The sequence below is a fragment of the Hemitrygon akajei genome, chromosome 30 (assembly GCF_048418815.1).
Source record: "Hemitrygon akajei chromosome 30, sHemAka1.3, whole genome shotgun sequence".
NCBI classification, from domain to species: Eukaryota; Metazoa; Chordata; class Chondrichthyes; order Myliobatiformes; family Dasyatidae; genus Hemitrygon; species Hemitrygon akajei.
In genome coordinates, this window is record NC_133153.1 from 5,409,833 (window position 1) to 5,418,939 (window position 9,107).

Here is a 9,107-nt window from a genome sequence, read left to right on the forward strand (position 1 = left end):
AGACAATTTGAAGATGTAATGAAGATGGCTCAATGTAGTTGAAGTAGAATACAGGAACTTATTTAGCCATTAGAAAAGGTCCCAAACCACACATTGGTTGGGAAAGTCAGAGAAACAGAGATCCTGGGTGCAGCAGAACAGGAAAAAAGTGTGATTAAGATGGTGCACAGAATTTTACAGGCTGATGACCAGAGCAGGAGAAATGTTATGAGCATACACATACTAGTTTGGTTACAGCTAGAGTACTGCGTTATTCTGATCACCATACTACATGGAATTTATGTTTATATATTTATTTATTTAGTGGTGCGGCCCTTCTGGCCATTCAAGCCATGCCACCCCAGCAACCCCACAACTCCAATTACACCTAATCTAATCATGGGACAATTTATAATGACCAATTAACCTACGTGGCCTGGACTGTGGGAGAAAACCCAAGGAAAACACACGCATTCCACAGGGAGAACATAGAGACTCCTACAGACAGCGCCGAAATTGGAACGCCCCGAGCTGTAATAGCACCATGCTAACCACTACGCCATCATGGAAGATGTCATACTAGAGGTTATATAAATAATTTATGACGACATTAGCAAGGTTGAAGAGACTGTCAAAGCTGGATTGGTTTCTTTTGAACAAAGGAGACCAGGCGGTGGAGGGTGGGGGAAGGTGGAGAGGGGAGCCAGGATAGTCAGTTGGAGCATTTAATTCAAGAATATACAAGTGAGAGGCCTAAACTTAAAGGACAGAGCTTAGACAGGGTATGTTAACATGGGTTATGATGAAAGGAATAAATGGCTGGAGTCACTTAGCACTTCAGTGCAAGTGTGTTTATTAGGTGCATCATAAAATCAAACTTACAAAAATTAGTGAAAAGAAAAATGGCAACTTTACAAAATGATATCTACAAGAAAACACAGTAATAGCTCTGTACTTGTACTTGTCCAATGTGAACTCCCATCTCTCTCATACTGAGGGCAATAATCTTTTTATTCAGCACTAGAACATACCATCTTTAATTACACAAAGTTAACTTAAGACTACAGATGAATTAGAATGATGCACCCTACAATGTAGTTACAATATTACAAAATAAATAAGTATCTACCTTAAATACAGTATACAAACATACACACATTTACACATCCCCATTACTAAATAAATGGAATATTCCACTGTGTACAGCAGTAAAGGCATTATAAAGCCAGCCTGAGCACATCAATTCAGTTTACAACCCAGCAGTGAAACAGCAGAACACTCAACACAATCATACATTTACAGTTAAATACAAAAAAAGAATGAAATTAAACTAAACTTTGGTGTCTGACTCTGAATGTATGTAGCAGTGAGTTAATTATGAGAATATACCGGGCAGGTGGGGGTGGAGGCACATTGAAGTGCAAACACTCACCGCAACGACAACAGTATGTATGACAAGGCAATGTTTGCGTGTGGGTGAATGAGCGTGTTTAAAGAGTGTGTTTACCCAATCCTCTCCATCACAGGGAGAACAAGGCCTAAGGTTTAAGGTAGAGCTTTAAATTTAGGCACCAGAAATGGACAGTTGAAGATCTGAACTGTATTCAAACCCTAGAAATCACTGCCTGAAAGATGGGAGGGAGAACATCAGATTATTATAATAAAAAACACCTCCATGTTTAAATTTAATCAAAGTGGATTCAGATTCTGAGTCTACTTGTCCCTTTAGGAATATAACATGTTCAAGCAATGCCTATTAAAAACTCATATTTCTAAAGGTTTCCACTTAAAATACTATTACCACTTGCACTGATGGCCAATGTTATTTATAATCACTAAACATTCTGATTAGCGAACAGTACGGTAGCCAAATCCAGATATGTGTTACCAGCAGGAATTTGAGTAAGCTTATCAAGACAGATCATTGGGAAAAAGTTTCCTAAACTTAGTCTTCCTATCTAGTACGTTAAGCAATGTCATCACATTACTCTGGTTATAAGGCCCACATATACCCGTTAGACCAATGCCAGCACCATATATCAATATCATTTTTAGAAAATATTCTCAAGTGTATTGATGAGAAAATTCCAAATCCATTTTAGCCATTTCAATATATTGTAGCTAATTTCAAACTACAAGCTTTGCTCTGTAATGTCAACAATTTGCATTACAACATGAAGACTGAAAATCTGCTATGAAATGAAACCAAACAAAAGTAAGTACATCAAGTTTACAAGGTGTAATTTTTATATTTATTTTAATGATAGCAACACGCTTCTGGTAAGATGGTGGCACACTCAGACCCAGCAGCGTCTAAAGGGCCAACGCAAAGGTGTTATTGTCTTAACTATTTTTTTTACAATTGCAAAACCTTGCTGGACATTAAGAATTTAAAGTACTGCCGGTCTACTCCATCAGCAAATTGCTCACTGGCGGGGAAACAAAGAGCTGAACTGGTGTGAATCGTGTTGCTGCCTGCGTCAGAGAGGCATCAAGGAGTCAGTGCATGAAGGCAGTGTGCAGTTTAACAGCAAGTGATCGCTCTGGTCGCTTTCCTTGTGATCACACAACCCTTTTGGATAGCGTTAATGTGAAATGCTGCAAGACTGATTTATTGTTGCACGCCAATGGAGCTACATGGCCTCAGTCGTGGCGAGGATTAGGCCTCAAGCCACAGGGTTACCTGTTTACAGTCGCTCAGGAGAGAGTCGTTGAAATTGGTGTCCTCCACCAGAATGCCGAGGGCGGTGTAGCCCCCCAGTGTTCATTTGGCAGAAAACAAGCCACATTACGTTCAACTGCAGACTGATGCAACATTCATGGACTCGGTCTTGGAACATTTTTTTTGTGTGACTCTATTTTACTAATAGCTTATATGTGCTTGTATGCCCATTTTGCTGCGTATGACTGTTGGTACTGTGTTTTGTACCTAGGTCCCGATGTAATGCTGTTTTGTTTGGCTGTACCTATGGGTATTGGTGAATGACAACTAAACTTGAACAGACCCTTCCTGCTAAAAGAACCAGCATCAATCACCTAATTACACCCATGTTACCATTTAACCTACTAAACCGCACATCTTTGGAATGTGGGAAGAAATCAGAGCACCAAGAGGAAATCCATGCAGTCACAAGGAGAACATATGAGCTCCATACAGACAGTGGCAGAACTGAGCCTGGGTTGCTGCCACTGTAATAGCAGAACCTAGGAGGATATGGCACCTGACGGCGACTCCTTTGCTTGCATCTTTAGAAACAGTTCTATTTCTATCTTTGATATCTCTCTTTTTCCTTTTCAAGGTTCTTTTGAAAACCATGACCTGGAGTTACACACTGACTTTGGTTCTTTGCAGAAATGGGACCCACGACTGGCCGCTTTTTGATATGGCAAGGATGCGGCCTGGAAGATCAGCACACCTTCGGGGTGCCGGATTTTCATGTCTCTGGAGGCTGGTGCCACTGACTGATGCATCATGGGAGACGGGAGATCGTAAGCAGCGAGCTGGCTGCGTGCCCAGAGAGCCAAGTTCTTTGGGCACAGAGCTCAGAAGAAGCTACACAACAGACTTTTAATACCATACATCAGCCAGTTGCTTTATTATGTCTCCCCTTTCACTGTGAAACTGGGACACCTCTTTCTCCCTTATTAGGGAGAGAGAAAGCCTGTGGTATGTCGAATACCAGATGAACAAGTAGTCTTTGGGGTATTGCAAGTCTGTGTCTTTATCAAAGCTTTGCTGCATGCTTGAGTACTTGGTAGGGGGTGGTGATGCTTTTTTGATGGTGGGGGTGGTCATTGCTTTGCTACTGCTTATGTGTGGGGGGGAGCTTTGGGGTTCTAACATTTAACTGTCATTCATTCTTTGGGGCACTCCTGCTTTTGTGGATGTTTGCATAGAAGAATTTCAAGAAGCATATTGTAAACATTTCTCTAACATTAAATGTACCTATTGAGTTACAGTACCATGCAAATCATGTACCAGGGCAAATCATGCTTGACTAATCAATTGGAGTTTTTCGAGGATGTAACCAGGAAGTTAGACAAGGGAGATCCAGTGGATGTGGTGTGCCTCGATTTTCAGAAGGCATTTGATAAGGTCCCACATAGGAGATTGGTGGGTAAAATCAAGAGCTCATGGCATTGGGGGGAAAGATATTGACATGGATAGAAAACTGGTTGGCAGATAGAAAGCAAAGGGTAGCGGTAAATGGGTGTTTCTCCGAATGGCAGGTGGTGACTAGTGGGGTGCCACAGGGCTCGGTATTGGGACCACAGCAGTTTACGATTTACTTCAACAATTTAGATAAAGGCATTGAGAATAACAACAGCAAGTTTGCTGATGATACTAAGCTGGGTGGCAGTATGACATGTGATGAGGATGTTAGGAGAATTCAGGGTGACTTGGATAGGCTGGGTGAGTGGGCAGATACTTGGCAGATAACGTTTAATGTGAATAAGTGTGAGGTTATCCACTTTGGGAGTAAGGACAGGAAGGCAGATTATTATCTGAACGGTGTAGATTTAGGTAAGGGAGAAATACAAAGAGATCTAGGAGTCCTTGTTCATCAGTCATTGAAGGTGAATGAGCAAGTGCAGCAGGCAGTGAAGAAGGCTAATGGAATGTTGGTCTTTATTACAAAGGGAATTGAGTACAAGAGCAAGGAAATCCTCTTGCATTTGTACAGAGCCCTGGTGAGACCACACCTGGAGTATTGTGTACAGTTTTGGTCTCCAGGGTTAAGGAAGGACATCCTGGCTATAGAGGAAGTGCAGCATAGATTCACAAGTTCAATTCCTGGGATGTCAGGACTGTCTTACGCAGAGAGGTTAGAGAGACTGGGCTTGTACACGCTGGAATTAAGGAGATTGAGAGGGGATCTGATTGCAACATATAAGATTATTAAGGGATTGGACAAGATAGAGGCAGGAAATATGTTCCAGATGCTGGGAGAGTCCAGTACCAGAGGGCATGGTTTAAAAATAAGGGGTATGTCATTTAGGACAGAGTTGAGGAAAAACTTCTTCTCCCAGAGAGTTGTGGGGGTTATATTGGCCTCAGAAGGCAGTGGAGGCCAATTTTCTGGATGCTTTCAAGAAGGAGCTAGATAGGTATCTTATGGATAAGGGGAATCAAGGGATATGGGGACAAGGCAGGAACCGGGTATTGATAATAGATGATCAGCCATGATCTCAGAATGGCGGTGCAAGCTCAAAGGGCCGAATGGTCTATTTCTGCACCTATTGTCTATTGCCACACCCCTATGCCATGTTTCAGCATTTCCAATATGTACACAAGTCAATTGTCTTAATTAAATATTTAAAAATATTAGTCCTGTGCTTATGAAATTCAATATAACTTCCAAGGATTTCCTGATTAAGGACACAGGTATAGAACAACAGCACCTTGTATTCTGCCTGTGTACTAACAAATGTACAGCATGCATGCTGAATTGTCCAATATCTAGTAAATTGCTCCTTATCCCTTTTCTCTCTCTCTCTCCCACCTAATTCCACCTACACTAACCCCAGCTCACCATCACCATTTCTTCCCCCCTTCCACCCACACTAATTCCCCTCTGCCCATTGTTCCATCTGCCTTCCTCACCTCACTCAATAAATTTCCAAGCTCCACCCTCCAGTCCTCAACTCCCACCTGTTGCCCTGTCACCCAGCCTGTTCCATTTTCCTCTCCCCATCAGCCCAATCCCACTCCTTACCTGAATCCACCCACTGCTTGCTAGCACTTGCTCCACACCGTCTCTTCACCTTTTTACTGACCTTCTTTCTCCCCTCTATCCTTCAATCCTGATGCAATGTTCAAAGCAAAATATCAACTGTCCATTTCCCTCCATAGGTGCTGTTCACATAGAAACATAGAAAATAGGTGCAGGAGTAGTCCATTCGGCCCTTCGAGCCTGCACCACCATTCAGTATGATCATGACTGATCATCCAACTCAGAACCCTGTACCTGCCTTCTCTCCATATCCCCCGATCCCTTTAGCCACAAGGGCCATATCTAACTCCTTTAGCCACAAGGGCCATATCTAACTCACCTACCAAGATCCTCCAGCACCTTGTTTGATTTCCTAACTGAATCACTTTCTCAAGCTCAGGGTAAGGATTTCATTGCAACTTTTACTCATAAGAACTGATAATTAACCAACAAACCCAAACTGAGTAACTCTGTTGTTTAAATTTGTGGTGTCAGTATATCACATAAATAGAATTTTGCATTTCAATTATTACTATTTTCCCCTCTTCCTAATTTATTTATCATTACAGTATTCAGTGTAATGCTGTATCTCTCTGCACTATTTTAATATAAAAACACTATATTTGGATGTGGAACAATGAGCAAAAGGCCAATTCAAGAAGATTCCTCTTGCTACCAGACTTATCAGCATCCAGATGATTACAAAAGGTAATCTCCAATACACTGACAACCAAAGAAAGCCAGCATAATCCATATAATGTACAACAAAAAAATGCATTCAGAAATTCATATTGTTTTACATAACTTCATTATAAGAGATGGCATGTTTTAACCCATATACTCCAGGCAACTAAATGATTTAAGTGTCAAACCTTTCTTGCAAAAATTCATTCAATTGATATTGTTTTGTTTCGTTAAACATACAGACTAGGTAGGTGCCAAGCTCAATACCAGGCTAGTGCTGAATCACAGCAATTGCTGGCTTGAATTTCATGCTTTCTCTTTGGACAATGCATTTCCATTTAATTATTACATATATCCAATCTTCTTCCATAATCGATAGAAATAATTTTGAAGTTCTTATGTTTGAATTTATTGGGTAAGTTATCCCAACAACCTCAGTTACCAGCCCAAGGCAATACAACATCAATAATTGGTATGAAAATATTAGACCACAGAAACACAAAATGGAGGCATTATTTACATGCCTGGTTAACACTGAGATCATAATTGAGCCCATTCCAATTCCATACCCAGCTTTTTTTCCTGCTAAGGTACTAATAATTGTTTTCAAAGAAAAAAAGTTGGACAAAATTGCCAGTAGTTCTTTATATTTGCATCCTATGTTTTAATGTTTATTTGCATTTTAGAATAACATATATAAAAAAAACTTTTTCTATTCTCACAGTTTTTCTGAAAGTGTTAGGAATTTACTAAAGGTAACATAAGTGGGTTAGATATTTCAAAGAACAAACCCTATATTATTAAACAGAAGTTTTGGCTTTATTGGGTTAAAATAAATTAATTGCTTGCTAATTGTATAAAATAAACCAATAAGAAAAAAACTAATTTTGAATAGGACTGTGCAGTAATGAAAACACCAAAATATTCCTAAAAACATAAATGACTAGCTCAAAGAGCACGTTTTTCTGTTAGAGATCAAGATAAACATTCAACAATTATGAATATCTAGTCAGATGGCCCTCCCCTTTTTAAAAACCCCTCCGTTTTGAGAATCCTTGCAATAAAACAGCACAAAGTGACAAGAACACAAGTGCAAGTCTCAAAAATCACTAAAAGGTTCACACCTTAACAAATTTGTATAGCATTGCATAGTATTTTACCATGAACTAGTATTAACATGAAAAATTAGCCTTAACCAAATTTCAATAATGTTCCATTTCAACCAATTTTCACTTCACCATTCCTACTCCAAATTAGCAAATAATTGGGAATTTGAATCTTTATAGGAAAATAACTGAGTACTAAAGTATTTCATTACAGAGGACAATAGTAAGATATTGTAAGATAAGTAAGATAAGCCGTTATCTTGTGCAATTTTAGGGCATTCGCAATCACCTTACCCAAACTAATAAAAGCATTCCTAACTACAACAGTAACGCCTCGTTTAAGGCTCATTGTTAAACCAGTTGAGTGCAGTCAATGTTATTTCCCTAAAAGCACGTGTACTTTGCAGCAAACAAACTCCAAATCTCTTTAAATCAAGTGTTCCGTTTTTACATTGGCTAGGCGACACATTATGTGGTCGGCTGATCTAAACAGAATCGATAGCGCATGAATTAATACCACATACGTCATCAAAATAAACAAGCAATTCAGAAACCAAACGAAAACGCAACAGTATTCATTACCCCAAGTCAATCAAACACTGGCAGGATTAGTCTAAGCAAGTACGTTTTTGACCCACGTTTGCAGAAGCCTTGCGCGGGTAACTCTTCTGCTTTCTCCAATGCTAACACATATTTAGAAAATACTTCCAATAACGCAGCGAGATTCAAAACAAACACGTGTTGTGTTTGCATTGTGAAAGTTACTTTGGGAGATGGCAAACAGCCGAGTCTGTGCGCGTTTAAACGCTCGTTATGTTAGAGGCGATGAGCGGCTGGGTGGCCCTACCCCGAGTTGGGTGCATTTCTATTTTCTGCTGCTGGCGTCGTACTATGCTTTACATCAAAATAACCTCCGCCAAAATAAACATGCAGAATGATCGGGGTGCACATTGTGACAAAGGTGGGTCGGGAGGGGGGGAGGGGCAGGGGAATTGCACAATAAGGCCTCATTAAGTGTGAGTCAGCCGCCGGCCGCCCGCCCGCCCGCCCGCTTCTCTCGGGGCAGCAACAACCAAACATGGCGCCCGTGCTCCCTCCGCCCGCACCACAGGCCCACTCCTCCCCTCAATGCGGCCGCCCCCAAAGCGCCATCGGACCGTGGCACTGCGCCTCGACAGGTCCATTACCGGTAGACAGAGCAACTCACCGCCCGCTTTTCCCGAACTAGAAGCGGAGAACGGGTCCACGGCGCTCCGCCACCATAGTAATTTTTCCGCCGCTCGTGCGCACTGGGGATCTCGCGCGGGGCCAGCGGAGGATCATGGGTAAGAAGCAGCCCGTGCGGCGCCAGCGGGCGGTGGGCGCGCGAAGCGTACGCTGCTGTGAGCGTGGCGGCCGGCCGGCCGGCGGGACGGGCGAGTCTCCTCACCCTCACCCTCACCCTCAGGTTTTCAGTGGCAAAGACTTGTCCTCTGCCATTGACACAATTTATTCACGTCCTCCCTGGTTGGCCTGTGTATTGTTTCTTTCATGCTTATATTGTTGTTAAGTGTTGATCTGTATTTAGCGGATTGAAGTTAGTAGTGAACCACTACTCACCTTTTGAACACAACTTTTTTTAAAT

General features: G+C 41.6%; 1 protein-coding gene across 3 annotated transcripts in view; it reads right to left on the reverse strand.

Moving 5' to 3' along the window:
• The window catches only part of LOC140718767 (zinc finger protein 280C-like), a 121,897-nt gene extending 113,093 nt beyond the window's left edge, over window positions 1-8,804 (reverse strand). For 2 of the 3 annotated variants that reach the window (XM_073032895.1, XM_073032892.1), the window contains exon 1: window positions 8,691-8,804. The gene's annotated coding sequence lies outside the window, so the exon portion shown is untranslated. The remainder of the gene's footprint in view (window positions 1-8,690) is intronic. The other variant, XM_073032893.1, reaches the window with a different exon arrangement.
• Window positions 8,805-9,107: the final 303 nt, after the last annotated feature.